Here is an 18,807-nt window from a genome sequence, read left to right as displayed (position 1 = left end):
TAATGAAAGTATTCATGGTCACAGCTACCAAATGTTTGAATAAGGATGAATATTAGTCTTTATATAGTTGCAGAAGATTGCAAATGACTCCAAGCAGTCCCCTCTCTTTGTCCACGTCCCTTGCATTGTGACTTTGAAACCTCTTTCAGTCACAAGGAGGAGTCTTTTTACTCTACTCTTTGAATTCGGGCTTGCTCTGTGATTTGCTTTGGCTGATAGAATACAATGGAAGTGATAATATGACAATTCAAGCTTAGGCCACAAGAAGCATTGCACATTTCCAACTCAGTCTCTTGGACCCCTGCCTTTGTTATGAGAACAAGTCCAAGGTGGCTTGCAGGAAGATAAGTGTCCACGTAGAGGAGAATCCACTGGTTCCAGTTAAGGTCATCCTAGACCAACAAATGTGTTGAGAGAGCCCAATCAAGTAGTGCCCCCACCCAAAGTCCAGCTGATTTTAAAAGCAATGAGAGCACAGAGACAAGACAAATTTCCCTGCTGACCTTAGATGCATGAGCAATAATAAATACTTATTATTTTAAGCCACTGAGATTTGGGGTGGTTTGTTATGTAGCTAACTGATACAGCAGCCTTCAGATAGTGTCATTGCTTGTAGGGAATAAAGGAAAAACAGAGGTGAGGCAGAGAATAGCCTTGTTTCTTAAAATTACCCTGTAAATCATCACAGATAGTCCATTTTTTTTAATCCACAAAACTTTTTTTATATGGTCTTCAGGAAGGAAATTGTGCATATGCTGTTAGAGTTATGCTTTTGATGAAATAAAGGCCTTAAAGATCTTGACTTAATTTTGAGGGTTGTCTTAATATTCAGTCAGGCCCTTAGGGTTTGTATACCTTTTTTTGTGTCTGCCACAAGATACATTTAAAGCGAAATAAAACTGAAATAATCCTTTTAATTAACAATGATTGTACTGTGATATTCTTTGAACTGTGTTTGAATTCCTGGAGACATCCAGGGAATGTCTGGCTGCAAGAAGGAAACCCAGTCAAGTTAGTTTAAGGAAAAACTTAATTTAAAGGTGCAGGGGAATCTTACAGAAAACAGTTTTCATGAAGCACAGCTTTGTCTCTCAAGAACTGCAAAAACCTTAGGACGTCTCTCTGTCTCTCTCTCTGTCTCCCTCAAGCTACATGGTCTCCTGATCTGCCATGCATCTGCTTCGTTCTTTTCTTTCTGTGCAAACTGGCTTCTAGGCCCTTTAAACAGGTCCTGTAGGGGAGGCTTTGGTGGGTCACCCAGATACCCTTTTCAGGAAAAAGTATTCTTTCCCCAGCTCCTGGGAGCATGAGTGGTTGGTTGACTTGCAGTTGGGAATTTCCTTCAGCTAATGAGAAAGAACCTCCTTGCTCTGGGAGTGGCATCCAGTGACTGTAGCCAGATAGGTTCCTTCATCTCAAGGTGGGACTCTCTGAATGGGCATCCTAACTTTAGAGCTTCCACCCCTGAGTCGGGAGCAGAGCAGAAAGATGGCCCTGCATAGGTCCCGACTGCAGCACAGTTGGTCCTGCCACTTGGGCCATACGACCTGAGAGCCCATGAAGTGTTAGAAGAATCTGGGGTGGGAAAGATGCTGTGTGGGGCTTATTACAAACTCCATTAGGAAAATAACAATGCAGAACCCTCAGTTTCTGGAGCAAAGCCATGCTATCAGCAACAGAGATTTATATTCCACTTGATAAATGGCTCCTGGCATGCTACTGGCTCCAGGTGGAGATGGAGTCTCTGACTATGAGATATCAAATGACTGTACAGTCAGGGCTACCCATCATGACCTGGGTTTCATCAGATCCATGACTTGTGAGGTCAAGAGAGCCCAGCAGCAGTCCATGGTGGAATGTACACGGCACGTGTGGGCCTGGGAAGAAGCAATACTGGATTGCACAAGAAAGCTGCAGGAGCAGGTGAGCGTGTTCCCCAGCTCACTTACCAGGGTTGTACTGGTGCTTGCCGCTTAGCTCCAACCTGTGGCCACATGAGGATTCCCTTATGGTCAGCTGATGAAAGGAGCAAATGGTTGACTTGGCTCAGATGTGGGTACAAGCTGAAAATGGACCATTGTTGCTCACTTGGGGGTATCCTAGAAAGATAGCAGTGGGGAGAAATCCTCTCAATGGCAGAGCTATAGATAGTGCACTTGGTATGGAAAGAAACATGGCCTGGGGTAGAATATAGCCTCTTGGTCAATGGGAAGTGGCTTGGCTGGTTTATTGGGGACTGAAATGAGAAAGGTGGTTTGGGGAAATGGCATGTGGATAAACTCATGCAAGTAGGTGCAAAGTGTGAAAATCTTTGTACTATATGCTAATGCCCATCAGAGAGCAACCACTGGGGAGAAGCACTAAACAGTCAAGGAGACAGAATGACTTGGTTAGTTCACATCAGCCACTCTCCAGCATCGGTCACCCAGTGGTAACACAGTGAGTGCATAGTTAAGTTGCTATGGTAGCAGGGATGGAACATTTGCATGGACCAAATAGCAAGGACTCCCTCTCACCGAGGCTGATCTAGCTATCGCTACTGCCAGATACCCAGTCTGCCAGCCACAGACCTTGCGCTAAGCCCCTGTTATGGCACCATTCATCGAGGAGACCAACTAGCTTCTTGGAAAATTACATTGGTCCCCTTCCTATTTGGAAGGTGCAGCATTTCATCTTGGCTGGAGTCAATACACATCCCAGGTATGGGGGTGTGTGTGTCCTGCTCACAAGGCCTCAGCCAGCACCACTTTCCAAGGCTCTGCAGCATTTGATCCATCAACACAGGATCTGCCATAACGTGCATTGGACCACATTGCAGCAAAGGATATGTGGCTGGGGGCACACTGGTCCTTTTACATTCTCCACCCCCAAAGCTGCCAGATAGATAGAGCAATGGAATGGTCCTTAGTACCATCAGCTTGGCGATGACACCTGGGAGGATGAGGTGCCATCCTCCAGGTTTCAGCATGCACCCTACATCAGGTCCATCAGGTGATGCTGTGTGCCTTGTAGGTGGAAGGCCTGGATTTGGAATTAAGGGGGAGAAGGGTGAATGGCTCTCTTGCCATCATTCCCAGCAACCCGCATAGGAATTTCTGCTTCCCATCCCTGATACTTTGGATTCTGCCTGAAAGTGAAGCCTTCTGAAATTTTGTGTCCTAGACACCTCGCTTACCTCTCGCTAGTCCCAGCCGTGGTCCATATAATAATCACCCAACTCATGGTTTTACTGTTAATTGACTCAGACCCTGTCTTCCAATTCTAAATTCCCAAGACAAACCTGCATTCTAATCTCAGCTGTTCCAATCAGATTGTCTGACCTTGGACTTGTCACTTAGCCCCCAGTACCAGGTACGTTTACTCTAAAATGAGAGAAATTATCATTCTAATCCCAGAGATTTTGAAGGAGAGGGAGATAAATTAGGTAACACAGGTAGCAGGTTTATAACAATGCCAGTCACAGGCAGAGCTCAGAAATTATTAGGCATTATTCTTATTGTTATTACCACTACAACAACAGCTACTACAATCGCTAGTGCTACAGAGAGGCTTTAATAAGATTAATGTACACCTGGCTTGCTCAGTGCTTATTGAATTAAGCACAAATGCCACGAGAAAGGGCACGTTAAGCTTATTGACAACATTGTCTCCATGAGGTTGCTGAGAACAGGACCTTCACACACAGATCTGCGGAGTTTCTGCTTCTGCTCCTTCTCTGTTGTCATTGACAAAATAGCCAATTGTTTTAGTTTGCTAAAGCAGCTGAAATGCAATATACCAGAACAGGATTGGCTTTTACAATAGGGATTTATTAACTTACAAGCTTACACTTCTGAGGCCATGAAAATGTCCAAATCAAGGCATCAACAGGCGAAGCTTTCTCCCAAAGACTGGCTACCAGCGATCTTGGACTCCTCTGTCACATGGCAAGATACATGGTAGCATCTGCTGGTCTCTCCCTTCTCTCCCAGGTTTCTTAGCTTTCAGCTTCTGGCTGCTCTGTCTGTGGCTTTCTTTCTCAGCTTCTGTGTCTTTCTCTCTGTATTTCATCCTCTTAAAAAGGACTCCAATAAGAGGATTAAGTCCTCTTCATGAAATAATGTAATCAAAAGGTCCCAGCCACAATAGGTTTACACCCACAGGAATGGATTAATTTTAAGGACATAATTTTCTGAGGTCCATAATGCCTCTAAACCGTCACATTAATATTCTTTGAATACTTTATCTGTGTCAAGCATATCACATATATTACCTCATTTAATCCTCACACCAAACCTTAGAGGTAGGCACTATTGTTATTTCCATTTTACATATGAGGAAACTAAGGTATGAAGAGGTGTAAAACCAGGAGTCCTCCCCCAATGCAATTTAACCACTGTGCCATGCTGTCTTGTCTTTTGTTTTTTTATACAATCATGAACTCCTCACTTTGGATCATTTATTAAGCATTTACATCAGGCAAAGAGGAGAAGAGGGCTGGCCTTAGCATGGCTAGGACATTTGGTTGAAGGATGGGTCTTATAGTAGGTAGAGGAGATGACTATGGTTTATCTAAATTCTGAATCTTAACAGTAGACAATTAGCCTAGACTCTTACTGAACTTAAATTGTTTTTTTGTTAATACAATTTTTTTTTTATTAAAGAAGTTGGGGGTTTACAGAAAAATCATGCAGAAAATTCCGAGTTCCCATATAACCTCCTATTATTAACACTTTGCATTAGCATGGTTCCTTTGGGACAACTAATGAAAGAATATTACTATAGTCCATAGATGATGTTACGTTTCACTGATTGTGTTGTACAGTCCTATGGTTTTTTTTTTTTTTGTAAATTTTTATTGTAATAACATATATACAGCCTAAACTTTCCCCTTTAAACCACATTCAAATATATATATAATTCAGTGATGTTAATTACATTCACAATGTTGTCCTACCATCACCACTGTCCATTACCAAAACTTCTATATCACCCCAAACAGAAATTCTGTACCAATTAAGCAGTAATTCCCATTCCTTACCACCACCCTGGCCCCTGGTAACGTATATTTTAGTTTCTTACTGTACAAATTTGCTTATTCTAATTCTTTCATATAATTATTTCATATCAGTGAGATCATTCAATATTTGTCCTTCTGTGCCTGGCTTATTTCATTCAACATGATGTCTTCAAGGCTCAGCCATTTTGTCGCATGTATCAAAACTTCACTCCTTTGTATGGCTGAAAAATACCTCATTTTGTTTATCCATTCATCTGTTGATGGTTACTGGGGTTGTTGCATCTTTTGGCAACTGTGGATAATGCTGCTCTGATCGTCGGTGTGCAAATATCTGTTTGAATGCAGGGCTCTTCTGCCATTTTACTATTTGGCCTTTTTATGTCTTATACTTTTTTGTCCCTCAATTCTTCTGTTAATGCCTACTTTCATATTTATTTGATTTTTTTTATTGTACCATTTTGAGTCTCTTTTCTTTCTGTATATATTTTTCATATGTTTTCTTTGTAGTTACCATGGGGCTTAAATTTAGCATCCTAAATTTATAAAAATCATGTTCGATTTGATACTAACTAAACTTCAATTGTGTAAACATATATTTCCTGTATCCCTCTATCCACACTAACTTTTTGTTGATATATACAAACGTATCTTTAAACATTGTATTCCAAAAGCATAGATTTATCATTACATTTTATGCATTTTTTTAAAACCAGTAAGAACGAAAATGTACAGTTACATACCAAAAAATACAATGCAATATTACTAGCATCTATAATTATGCATATGGGTACATTTACCAGAGGTCTTTATTGCTTTCTTCCACTTTGATCGGCTATCTAATGTGCTTGTCCTTCAGTCCAAAGGCCTCCTTTAGCATTGCTTATTGGGCCGGTCTAGAGGTGATGAACTCTCTGAGCTTTTGTTTAGCTGAGAATGTCTTCATCTCTCCCTCATTTTTGAAAGGCGTTGTCGCCAGATATAAAACTCTTGGTTGCCAATTTTTTCTTCCAGTACTATAAATATTTCATCCCACTGCCTTCTTTCCTCTATGGTTTCTTATGGGAAATCAGCGCTTAATCTTATTGGGCATTTGACAGTTTGACTACTATTTGTCTGGGCCTGGTTCTCTTCCAGTTTGGGGTTCTTTGGGGTTCTTGAATGTGCATATTTATTTCCTTCATTAAATTTAGGAAAATTTATGCCATTATTTCTTTGAATATTCTTTCTGCCCATTTCTGTCTTTCTTCTCCTTCTGGGACTTCCATACTGGTACACTCCATGGTGTCCCATGGGTCTCTTAGGCTCTGTTTGATTTATTAAATCACTTTTTCTTACTGCTTCTCGGCTTGAATCATTTCTCTTTACTTGTCTTAAAGCTCATTGATGATTTCTTCTGCCAACTACAATATTGCCATTTAAATCTCTAGGGAATTGTTCATTTCAGTTATTATGGATTTCAATTCCAGTATTTCTGCTTGGCTCCTTTTTAAAATCTCTGTATCTGTATCAAGATTCTCATATTGCTCATTCATTGTTTTTCTGATATCCTTAGTTCTTTTTCCATGTTTTCCTTTATCTTTTTGAGCATATTGAGGATCATTTTTTTAAAGTTTTCACTGGTATGTGCAAGGTCTAGGCTTCTTTGTTGATGTTTTCTGGATTTTTATCTTGTTCCATTGGATGTGCTATAATTTCCTGTTTCTTTGTCTTTTAATATTTTGTTGTATACTGTATATTTTAAAGTGTTAACTCTGGGATTTAGTCCTTGAGCTGTCTATCCAAATAAGTTTGTATCCAGATAGTGATATGACAGAGTGTTCCTTAGGTGCCAAGAGCTAGCAAAAACAAACCAACAAAGCCAAAAGACCCCTTCACAGTATTTTTATATTGGTTCTGAGTGGACTGGTAGTATCCTTCAGAGTTTAGCCCTCCTATCAAGAAGATCAGCATGAAGCAAATGCAAAACGCAGGGTCCTTTCCTTCTTATCTGAACATGATCTTGTCCTGGGCTTGTACTTTGCTCATGTCCTTAGGAATTTCCCCCTTTAGAGGAATTTTAGTGGCCCCTCTACTCCTTATGAAATAGGCTTTCTCCCCTTCCTGTGTGTTCTAATTTAATTCAGGTAATCCTTTGACTTAATTGTTTCTCACACTGCTTTCACTGTCTGGAAGCTGCTTCTGCTTGTAGGGCAAGTTCTGGGAGGGTGAGCCCTACATGAGTTTCCTTGTCCTTCTTTCAGGATGCCACCTGATAGACTGGCACCAACATACAGGAACCTCAGTATGTGCAAAGGGGTTATTCTCCCTCTGGAATAGGGCCAGGGACCCAGAGTGGAACACATTCTGGCTCCACACCATGCTGGGAAGGGGTTGGGGAGGGGCTAGAAGGTTGCCACGAGCTTCACCTCCTGTTTTTAAAGCTGCATTTTCTTAACTCAGCACTGGCCCTGTTATTACAGCCCTTTAACTGTTTTCTGGAATTTTGAGGATGACGGCTCTGCGAGTTTTTGCTAGTTGATCAAAGATTCTGTGCGGAAAAGTAACTGGAGCACCTTATGCTGTCCTCTTGGTCAACCAGAAGTCTTAAATTGGTTTTAAACTTTTCCATATCAGTGTCATCCCTCCATCAGTTCACTTCTTATACAATTCATTTACAACTTGGCCAAAGGGACCTTCTGTGCTTTTAGTGTGGTTTACTTTGTTCTGATAAAAGAATGTGATTAAAAAGCCACAAAAGTTATTACCGAAAGTAATAAGAAGTAAAAGATAATTATAAATTGATATGAAATCTCTCTGATCCGTATTATATTAGTTGTTAGGTTGCATAAATTAGAGGTGGAGGGATTACAGGGGGTACCTGTCATATTTTCAGGTCCCAGATTTTATCTTTGACACTGAAAAACTTTCCAATTCTGCAAAAAATGTAAATGGTCACCACAGTGTATTGTTTCAGTAGTTAAATATGGATAGTATAGATTATGTGTGCCTTCATAAAATGGTAGAACTGTGCTGTGATAAAATTTCTTGATATATTTGGTCTTACAACTGTAAATTACTGCCATTTTATGAAATGCTTCAGGGAAAGTCATTGTGGAGACAAAGTGGTCTCAAGTAATGGCTAGAGCTTTCCATCTAGCTCCACATTCCTGTAGTTTCTTATTTAGAGGTGAAATCTATAAAATTCTTAAGCTTGAGGGGCCCATTTAGTTTATAGGTAAGGAAATTGAGGCTTGGAGTCGGACAGTGATTTTATGATGTCACACCGCAATCAAAGTTGAAACTAAGGCATGGATTCTGTGAAACCTAGGCTCATGCATTTGTTTGCTTACTTGTTTGCTTTGTTTTTCGTTTACTAGATGTTATTACCTCAAGTGAAGGGACTTTGTCACATTCACTCATTCATTCATTCACAATTATTCCTATCAGCTGTGTACCAGGGACTTGTACAAGGCCCTAGGAAATTCAATATTGAACAAAACAGATCTGACCCCAACTTCAACAAAATTGCTGACTAGTAGGGGAAATAGAGAATAATCAAATAATCATACTAATAACATAATGTGATTTCTGTAGTAAGTCCTGTTATTAAGAAGTACAGGGTTAGCATATATATCTACCTATAACTGAAAGGTGAGTATTGAAACTGAATTCTAGAGCTTTGCTGTCCAAAACATGGCATTTAAATTTAAATTAATTAAAATGAAATAAAACTTAAAATTCAGTTCTTCATTCGCACTAGTCACATTTCAGGTGCTCAGTAGCTACCTGTGGCGACTGGCTTCAACCTCACAGATGGTTCTGTTGGGCAGTGCTGCTCTGAAGAATGAACACAAGTTCACCAAATGATAAAGGAGGTGGTTATTCTATTCTAGGATAAGGGAGTATTTCATGCAAAGTTCCTGTGGTGAGGAGTGTAGTCCACTCACTTGGGGACTTGAGGGGAGGCCACAGTGTGACCAAAGGGCTAGAGACACGGATGGGAACCACAATCTGCAGAGCCTGGTAGAGGTGGGTTGGGGCTTGGTCTTTCTTATAAGAACAGTAAGAACTGCTACCCAGCTCTAAGCAGAGGAGGGACATGATAGTTCTTGGCTCTTGAAAAGATCATTTGTTTGCAGTGAGGAGACTGGATTGGAGGGAGCCAGGGTGTGGAGAACATGTGACCCATCATAGGTGCTAAGTAAATGTGGAGGGAAAGTGGACTAGATGGTATTTGTTCCTATTTGCTAACACTGCCATTATACAAAATACCAGAAATGTATTGCTTTTATCAAGGGGATTTATTAGGTTACAAATTTACAGTTCTAAGTCCACAAAAGTATCTAAACTAGGCATCAACAAGAGGATACCTTCACTGAAGAACAGCCAATGGCGTCTGGAATACCTCTGTCAGCTGGGAAGGCATGTGGCTGACATCTGCTGGTGCTTTGCTCCCAGGTTTCATTTTAAAGTGGCTTTCTCCAGAATGGCTCTGGGCTTCTGTCTCTCTTAGCTTCTCTCAGCTCTCTTCTTGGATTTTCTGGGGCATTTCTTTCTAAGCATCTGGGAGTCCTCTCTTAGCTTCTCCAGGGCAAATTCTGGGTTTCATCTCTTAGGTTAGCATCTCCAAACATCCTTCTGTCTGCATCTCCCAGCATCTCCAAGCATCTTGGTCTGTGACAGGTCTTAGCTTCTCCAAGGAGCAGACTCTGGATTACATATCTTAGCTGCTCTCCAAAATGTCTCTCTCAGTTTCTCTGAGCTCTTCTCTCCATGAGCTCTCTTAAAGGATTCCAGCAAACTAATCAAGACCCACCCTGAATGAACGGGGCCATACCACCATGGAAATAATTTAATCAAAGTTCTCACCCACAGTTGGGTGGGTCACATCTCCATGGAAACATTCAGTCAGAAGTCTCCACCTAAAAAGACTGGATTAAAAGATCACAGCTCTCCTGGGGTCCATAACAGTTTCAAACTGGCACAGTATTGAATGAGTAGATGCTCTAATATAGAATTATGTGGGCCCCAATCACATCACTGATTTCATCAGCATTAGTGTTTCACCAATATTCATTTGATATTTATTAAGTTCCCACTTTCATGAAAATACCTCCAGAATATTAATATCATATATAGTAACATACCCAGCAAAGGTGGGGCTTTACTTCTTTTTGAGGTTGGAGAATCAATTATGAAAAAGTTTGCTCTTTTTCTAGTGGTGGAAGCCTCAATTCATCTTTGAGACATCACTTCTTTGTATTTGGAGAAGTAGTAGATTCCTTTTTGTCATTACACAAATGAAAAACAAGTGCTAAACCATTGTTCTGGATGGAAAGTTTTATTGGACGCGGGGATTTCAACTCTGCTGGTCCTGCAACTTGGAGCTTTATGGGGGTTGTTAGAGCAACATGCTTCAGACCATAGGGGCATCCTAGAAGGGTAATGGTAAAGAATTTGACTCCCTTCCATGGGGTTCAAAATTATTGAAACATATCCCATGAAATTCTGTGGCTTTGCCTGATACTGGGTGGAAAATGAAGACAAAAGTCTCCATAGATAAAAATCACCCTCAGGAAAGAGGCACTTTGAATGATAATCTTGACCTAACCCATGAGCCTAAACTATTAGAGAGGAGCACTATTTGGGGATGATCAGCTGATACTCTTTCTGACCCCTTGCTTTGGGGGGAGATAGCTCTCTGTATCCAAACAAAAAGAATTGATGAATAAGAGTTAAGTTTAGGGCCATTTTTGGCAAGGATTATTCATGGTCATACATAGAGCACCCCAAAGAACTACCATGAAAATCAACCACAGAGGCAGTAGTAGTGATAATAGCGAAAAGAGTAGAGCAATGTATCATCAATAGCAATGGTTCCTGGGCAATAGTCGACAAAGCCTTGGGCTTTTAACAGTCCAGGCTGTCCAGTTTCAGCAGCTTTTGAGATCTTCTAGGATAGACCTTTTGAACTGATTTGGATTTTGGATTTCTGAATGTATCATAGAGGGGCCCCCAAGGGAAAGAGAAAGACTAGGTTTACTTCTCTAAGCATATGAGAGCTTGAGTTTTAAAAAATATGCAGACTTGAGATAAATAATATGCAGTCTTAGACCTATAGGTAATGCACATATTTGTAGAGCATGCTGTGATTTATGGAATTGTTTGTATATCATTTATCTTTTACAACTCTTATAACAACTCAGTGAAATAGGTGGGAGAGATTATAATTACATTTTCCACGTGCCAAACACTGTGCTTTTCCTTGTGATGGGAAGGAGATACAACTATGAATAAGACAGGACCTCAGCACTCCCAAGCTAGCCAGAAAAACCCAAGAAATAATTCTGATCTGAGTCAGAATGTGCTGAGTGCAGCCAGAGGGGCGCAGGCAGTCTTTGAAGGATGAGAGAGAAAGTCTGATGAAAGAATCAAGGAAATCATTGCAAATGAAGGCCATCCCAACATAGTGTCTTGAAGCCCGTACTTACATCCCCAGAGCGTGTTCTAGGAACCAAGTGAACACTGTGCCCAAGTTTGAATACTCCTCATTATGGGATTCAGTCTGAACCTTTTGCCAAAGTTCTCCACTCTCCAGTATTCTAAATTTGCTGCCTATTCTCCCGTATGATCCCTGTCCTTGTATTGGAGTTGTATCCTGTGATTCTTCTGATCATGACCTTAGCTTCCCTTGTCAAGGTCAAGTGTCACTTCCTATCCCAGGAAGGATCCTTCAAGCTATCCTGGGAAACATTTCTCCTGATGTGGCTCCTGGGATTTTCATTCTCAGTTCTTAAGCCCATCTCCAAAAGTAACTTCCAACTTGCTTGTTTCCCCTGCCCAACCTGCCCTGCCCCCACCTTCAGGACTGTGGCCTGGGCAATATGTAAATTGAGACTTAAAAGACAGTTACCTTCTGAGTAAGTAGAGATCTGTTTTAGGACATTTATTGTCATGCAGATTCACGTGTGTCCACTATGCTAAACAACAGGTTGAAGAACCAAGGAATTTTCCCATAAGGAATCTATAGTTTGAGGTTCCAATTTCCAGAATCTATTAATTAATTATTCAACAAAAAATGTTGAATTTCTACTGTGTGCTAGGCACTGTGGTGGGTACTGGGATTATAATGCTGAACAAGACAGATATGATCATAGGTCTCATAGAGTTTATAAGCTATCAGGAAAGAAAAATATTCTGATTAATGCTAATTGTGGCAAGTGCTACAAAGGAGAATTAATGAGAAAATCCAACCTGGTGGATCTGAGAGGGCAGGCATTCTTGGGTGTGGGAGGGGGCTCCATGAGCAAAAGATATTCAAACATTCCTGAGGGAATAGCAAGAGTACACAGGTGAGGTGGGAGAAGGACCCCTCTCTGTGCACAGAGACCTGAGATGGGAAGGATCCAGGTTGAAGTTGAGGGCTACAGTCAGCTTCTGGGGCTGGAGCATGGGAAGTAGAGAATGGAGAGAGAACTGTGCTGAGGCTGGAGAGGAGGGCACTGTGGTCATCATAGGACAAGTAAGCACCTGGGATTTTATTGTACAGGAAATGGGAAGCTAATGGCAGATTTTCGTCAGGGGAATGACATGATCAAATTTGAATTTTATAAATCACTGGCTTCGGTGAGAAAAGTGGAAGAGAATGAGGAATCACACTGGATTCAGGAAGACAAGTTAGAAGGCTTTCTGGTACCCCGGTGAGAGATGGTGGTGGCTTAGACTAGAGTGATGGTGGGGAAGATGGTGACTTCTTTTTTTTTTAATCATCACAGTTTATGTGTTTTAGATCCTGTAGGAAGTAAATAGTGGAGTTACAAATCAAAAATACAGTAGTATTGGTATTTATATTTACCATGTGATCTTTACTGGAAATCTTTATCTCTTCATGTGGTTTCAGTCAATTGTTTATTGTCCCTTTCTTTCAGCCTGCACAATTCCCTTTAGCATTTCTTGTAGGACTGATCTACTGGTGATGAAGTCCCTCAGCTTTTGATTATCCAGGAATGTTTTCATCTCCCCCTCATTTTTAACCTTCAGGTGTTTGTGAATTTTCGAAGTCTCTGATGGTTACTGACCTCTATTTGTATTCCATTGTGGTCAGAGAATGTGCTTTGAATAAATTCAAAATTTTTTTTTAATTTATTGAGGCTTGTTTTATGTCCCAGCATATGGTCCATTCTGGAGAAGGATCTGTGATCACTAGAGAAGAATGTGTATCCTGGTGATTTGGGATGTAATGTTCTATATATGTCTATTAAATTTCTCTATATCTCTCTCTCCTTTCTTTGTTTCTCTGTCAGTAGGGCTCCCTTTAGTATCTCAAGTAGGGCAGGTCTTTTTTTAGCAAAATCTCTCAGCATTTGTTTGTCTGTGAAAAATTTAAGCTCTCCCTCAAATTTGAAAGAGGCCTTTGCTGGATAAAGTATTCTTGGCTGGAAATTTTTCTCTCAGAATTTTAAATATGTCATGCCACTGCCTTCTCACCTCCCTGGTGGCCACTGAGTAGTCACTACTTAGTCTTATATTGCTTCCTTTATATGTGGTGAATTGCTTTTCTCTTTCTGCTTTCAGAACTTGCTCCTTCTCTTCAGTATTTGACAGTCTGATCAGAATATGTCTTGGAGTGGGTTTATTTGGATTTATTCTATTTGGAGTTCACTGGGCATTTATGCTTTGTGTATTTATATTGTGTAGAAGGTTTGGTAAGTTTTCCCCAACAATTTCTTTGAATACTCTTTCTAGACCTTTACCCTTCTCTTCCCTTTCTGAGGTACCAATGATTCTTAAATTTGGACATTTTATTTTATCTATTGTATCCCTGAGATCAATTTCAATTTTTTCAATTTTTTTCCCTATTCTTTCTTTTGTTCTTTCATTTTCCATTCTGTGGTCCTCGAGGACGCTGAGTCTTTGTTCAACTTTCTCTAATCTTGTATTATGAGTATCCAGAGTCTTTTTAATTTGGCCAACAGTTTCTTTTCTTTCCATAAGATCTCCTATTTTTTTATTTACTCTCGCAATTTCTTCTTTATGCTCTTCTAGGGTCTTCTTTATGCCCTGCATATCCTGTGCCATGTTCTTCTTCATGTCCTTTATATCCTGTGCCATACTCTCATTGTTTGATTTTAGTTCTTTGATTAATTGCGCCAAATACTGTGTCTCTTCTGATCTTTTGATTTGGGTGTTTGGGTTTGGGTTCTCCATACCGTCTGGTTTTATCATATGCTTTAAGATTTTCTGTTGTTTTTGGCCTCTTGGCATTTGCTTTACTTGATAGGGTTCTTTCAGGGTCTATAAAATATTAGTCTCTAATTTGTCAGATCTACAGCTTGGTGGCGTACACTTTCTCTAACTAACCAGCAGATGGTGTCTGTGAGTCACCTATTTCCCTCAAGTCAGTTCTCCCCAACTTTCTCTTTGTGGTGTGTGGGTGTCTGATTCTTGTGGGGTTCAATTGGTGCACCAAGTTTGGGTGTATTGTTGGTGCTGTCCACCCTGAATGTTGGGCGTGTGTCTGAGCGGTTAGGGAGGCAGGGCAGCTTTAAAAATCAAACCTCCTAGGTGTTCCTGGAGATTTAAGGCTGTTGCAAGAGTCCAAACCTTCACCTTAGTTCCGCCACAGATCATCTCTGCTGCTGACCCACAATTCCCTGGCTCTGGTGTAGGGTCCCTGGGATTTCTGAGCAGGTCCCCCTTCTCAGCTATGCTCTTCCAGGACCCCTGCCAAGGGAAGGCTGTGCCGTGTCACAAGTGCATGCCAGTCCTCCAGGGAAGCCCTTGGCCACCGGGCTGTGCAGGGGTGTTCCCAGCTGTTGTATCCGCAGTCAGTCCCAGGTTTTTTTTTTTTTTAAAGAACTAGTCCATCTCCAAATGCCAACCCATGGTTTCCCCACACTGCAGCATGGCCGCGGGACTTTCAGCTGGCTCACTCACTTGTTTCAGAATGCAGACTCCCAGTTTCACCAAATGCATGGTCCCTGTGGATTTAGCAGACCTTGTCCGGCTGGTGCATCACTGGAACTGGTGTTCTGGGTCACTTTCTGGCTTTTATCTAGTATTTTTCAAGGAGGTCTTTTTTTGCCATGTCTTACCTGGCTGCCATCTTGGGTTCTTCTAGATGGTGACTTCTAACAGGAAGTTCTAGGGGGTCATTAAGAAAATGTTCTCACTCCTACTTCAAGATATGGCGGATGTTCTCTGTTTCTGAAGACTTTTCTCTTCACCATAGAATTAAGTATGGTATTGCAGAAATATTATACTGATGGCTTATTTATTCCCAAGAAAGTTTAAATTTCAGAACTTTCTGACTAAAGAGAAGAAAAGGTAAGGGGACTTCAAGCACTTGAGAAGAAGGGGATGTTCAAGGCTGTGAAGTGAGTATTGAAAACCCAGGGAAGCAAACTGAGAGGGAATCTAAAAGACCAATAGGAGCTCTATGACACTTTTCTCTTCCATGTTTCATCTATCAAACAGGATCCCCTTGCCCCAAGACCAAAGCAAAATGACTTCTGTAGATCCTCTTCATAAAGATATATTCAGCCATTTCCCTTTGGAAAAAGCCACCTAATATAAATTTGCAGTCAAGAGGATGTGCATATACTGGCTTCATCCAGTGTGTGTTTGTGTGTGTGTGTGTGTGTGTGTGTACATGCACATGCTCACACACATGCAATGCGAGAGTTTGAGAACTTGAGAATAACTCCTGTATTAATTTTTTTCCTTTAGACATGACAGTGTTTCCATAGCAATGTGAACTTTGGTTTTTGAGAGGCTATGTTGATGGGGCTTTACAATTAATGTAAAATCATTAATTGTGTGTGACTTTGTCTGCTTTGGCACTGGCTTGTTATAAAGGAAGCCCTAGGGAGACTGGATTGGTGGTCTTTGGAATGACATCTTTAGGTTCCACATATATCTCTGATGAAAAAAGCATTCTGCCTACAATATATGTGGCTTAGCTTTTTCTCCATGCCTGCCCACTCCAGGCCACAGAACAAACTGTAGTTACAAACAGAGAAGATCTGCTTTTTTGGTCAACACTTTGGGAAATAGGTACTTGCTGAGCTTGTTATTGACTACATTTTCCGTAAATTTTAATTGTCTTTGTTAGGGATATCTTTTCCCAGCTCATTTAGGCTAAGTCCTCACTTAGTTGCCCTCAAAAGACCATTCTGAATCCATACAGTCCTTTCTGGTCACTACATGGAGTCAGATTAGCTTCTTATTAACACTTCTGTGTAAGCGCAATCATGTCATGATTAGGACTGAGAATATTAAAAAATGAGTAGGCAAATGTTCATTTCATTCTGATTAACCTTACCAAAATACGGGAAATTCATTTACCCTTGTATTATTTTACTGTTTTCTATTCAAAGCAAATGACAATCCTATTACTAGAGGTTTTAGTTGCAAGGGACAGAGATCCAAATGGACCCATCTTAAATATTAAAAGGAGGTATTGGCTCCATTTTGGCCAAGTCCAAATATTGAAGGGGCCTCATGCATGAGAAGGCACAGATTGTAAGAAAATTTCCATCACCATCTCTCTGTTTCTCATCTATGCTTCTTTATCTTGCATTGTTCTCCTACACTGCTGACAAGGAAGATTGCCATCAGCTGGCCTCAGCTCCTGGCTTTTCAGATGCCTGGCTCAAAAGGCAAAGACAAAGTCTGTTCTCTTCCACCTCAAAATATAAAATCTTAGTGTAACAACTCTGATTGTTTTTGCTTGGGTGGCCTACTTATCTTTGGACCAACCGCCGTGGCAAAGAACATCGGCCGTTACGATTGGCTAGGTCAGGGTCTCGTGCCTATTCTGTGACAAGGAGGAAGGACTAAGATTGGTATTGCCCCTGTCAATCACAAAATTGAAGTGGGATGGAAGATGGTCTTCAATGGAAAGGCATGTGCTTGCATGTAAAAACAATGGTTGTCCACCATGCTAGGCAACCTCCACTTTAATCAAGGAGCCCTGGCTCCATCTTCAAAATGGAAAGATCTCTACACCTGGCTGAGCATTAAAATCACCAAAGCAGCTTTAAAATATAGATTCCCAGTCTCCATCCTCAAAGTATTTGATCCAGTGAGTCTCGGCTTGACCTCTGAGTCTAGAACATTTTGGAAGCTTCCTTGGTTATCCTGATTTAAAGAGCCTATTTTGGGAACCACCAGACAGTGCAATTATCTTACAATGACAAGGTGTGGAATAGAGTAAATTGTGCTAAGTATACTTTCAGAGTACAGTATTTAATTGCACTCTCTTCAGAATCATAATCTTCTTGGGGTAGATATTCTTATGCTGTTGGAGAGGCTGGAGAGGAAACAGGCATGAAAACCAGAAGTGTGTCTGAAGATTGGTATGATGAAAAAGAGCCTAGAAGTGCAAGGAAAGATGGGTAGTGGAGGTTTGCATACTTTTTGGCTACCAGCATCTGAAACTCTTCCTCTGTATGGAGAATTATACATCTTAGGAGTCTTATGGAAGGAAGAATTACCTTCATCTTTAGAAGCTGAAAATGCCAGGAACTCACTACAGTTTTTTTTTTTTTTTTTTTTTTTATTAGAGAAGTTGTAGGTTTACAGAAAAATCATCCAGAAAATACGGAGTTCCCATATGCCACCCTCTTATTAACATTTTGCATCAGCATGGTACCAAACTGTTTTCCACAGTGCCTATCCCATTTCACCAGGTGCTCACATTTCCCACCTTCCTTGCAGCTGCGACTTAGATGTGGGACCCAGCAATGAGAAGCACCACCCTAAGACCTTGACTTAGGAGGTGGTGACAACAAACAGCAAGGCCTGTGGCTAGAAAATCATGAAGATATGAGAGCAAGCCATCATAAATTGGAGCAGGGAATTCAGGAGCTGAACTGGGTGCTTCCCTAAACAGAGGGCAATATCTGAGCTGGAGTTTTTACATGATTCAACATTTTGATTGCCTGGATAGATTTGATGAGGAGGGTATGGACAGTTGTGGTAGTTTGCAATTAGCATATATTATTCCCTATTCAGAGGATCCCTGCCCTCAACAATTTCCTACTGAAAGCTATTAGGTAGCTGAGTTCCTGTAAAATGTAGAACTAAAATAGGAAATAGGAAAATTACCACAAAGAAAAATTTCCATGATAAGTATCCTGAAAATAAGCTCCTTAAAGGCAAACCAAGTCTTAAAGAGTTTGCAAACAGTGAGTCCAGGGGCTGTATCTGCCCATAGTCATGTTTTGGGGAGCTCCCTCACCCCCACCCCAATTTTTAAAAACTAATTGCTAATATCTGAAAGCAGAGGATTTTACCAAACCTGCATTTATGGTTTCTGTTGATAAATAAAATGTATGGCATTATTAGGTTCATATCCTACAAGGTTTAATAGCAGCTACCTGCTTGAGATGAGGCACAAACTGTCCATCTTTTCACAGTTATCTCCTGTGGGCTTGACCAATTTTTGGTCTCTGATTGGTCTCAGTATCCATCTGGACTCTAACAGAGGTGACTCTAATTTAGGTAGAAAGGGATTTATTAAAGTATATTTTGTAGTCCATGGACTATCTCAGAGGATTGGTGAGCCAGGATTGTATAGCCAGGAACAAGAACTCAAAACAGCGTATTAAACTGGATCTACCGAAACATGGTGACTGTGGCCGCTGAACACAGCTACCACCTTCTGCTGCAACTACATCACCCTCTCTGGATAGTTGATGCTGGTTACTGCACAGAACAGCTTCACCTGTTGCCACCATCACTCTAAGGGGTTCTATGAGCCCTGCTCCCTCTCACTGGCTTCTAATTCAAACATCTGGGGTGGATGTGTTTGATTCACAGAGCCT

This window comes from Choloepus didactylus, chromosome 19, assembly GCF_015220235.1.
Source record: "Choloepus didactylus isolate mChoDid1 chromosome 19, mChoDid1.pri, whole genome shotgun sequence".
NCBI classification, from domain to species: domain Eukaryota; kingdom Metazoa; phylum Chordata; class Mammalia; order Pilosa; family Megalonychidae; genus Choloepus; species Choloepus didactylus.
Note: the sequence above shows the minus strand (reverse complement) of the source record.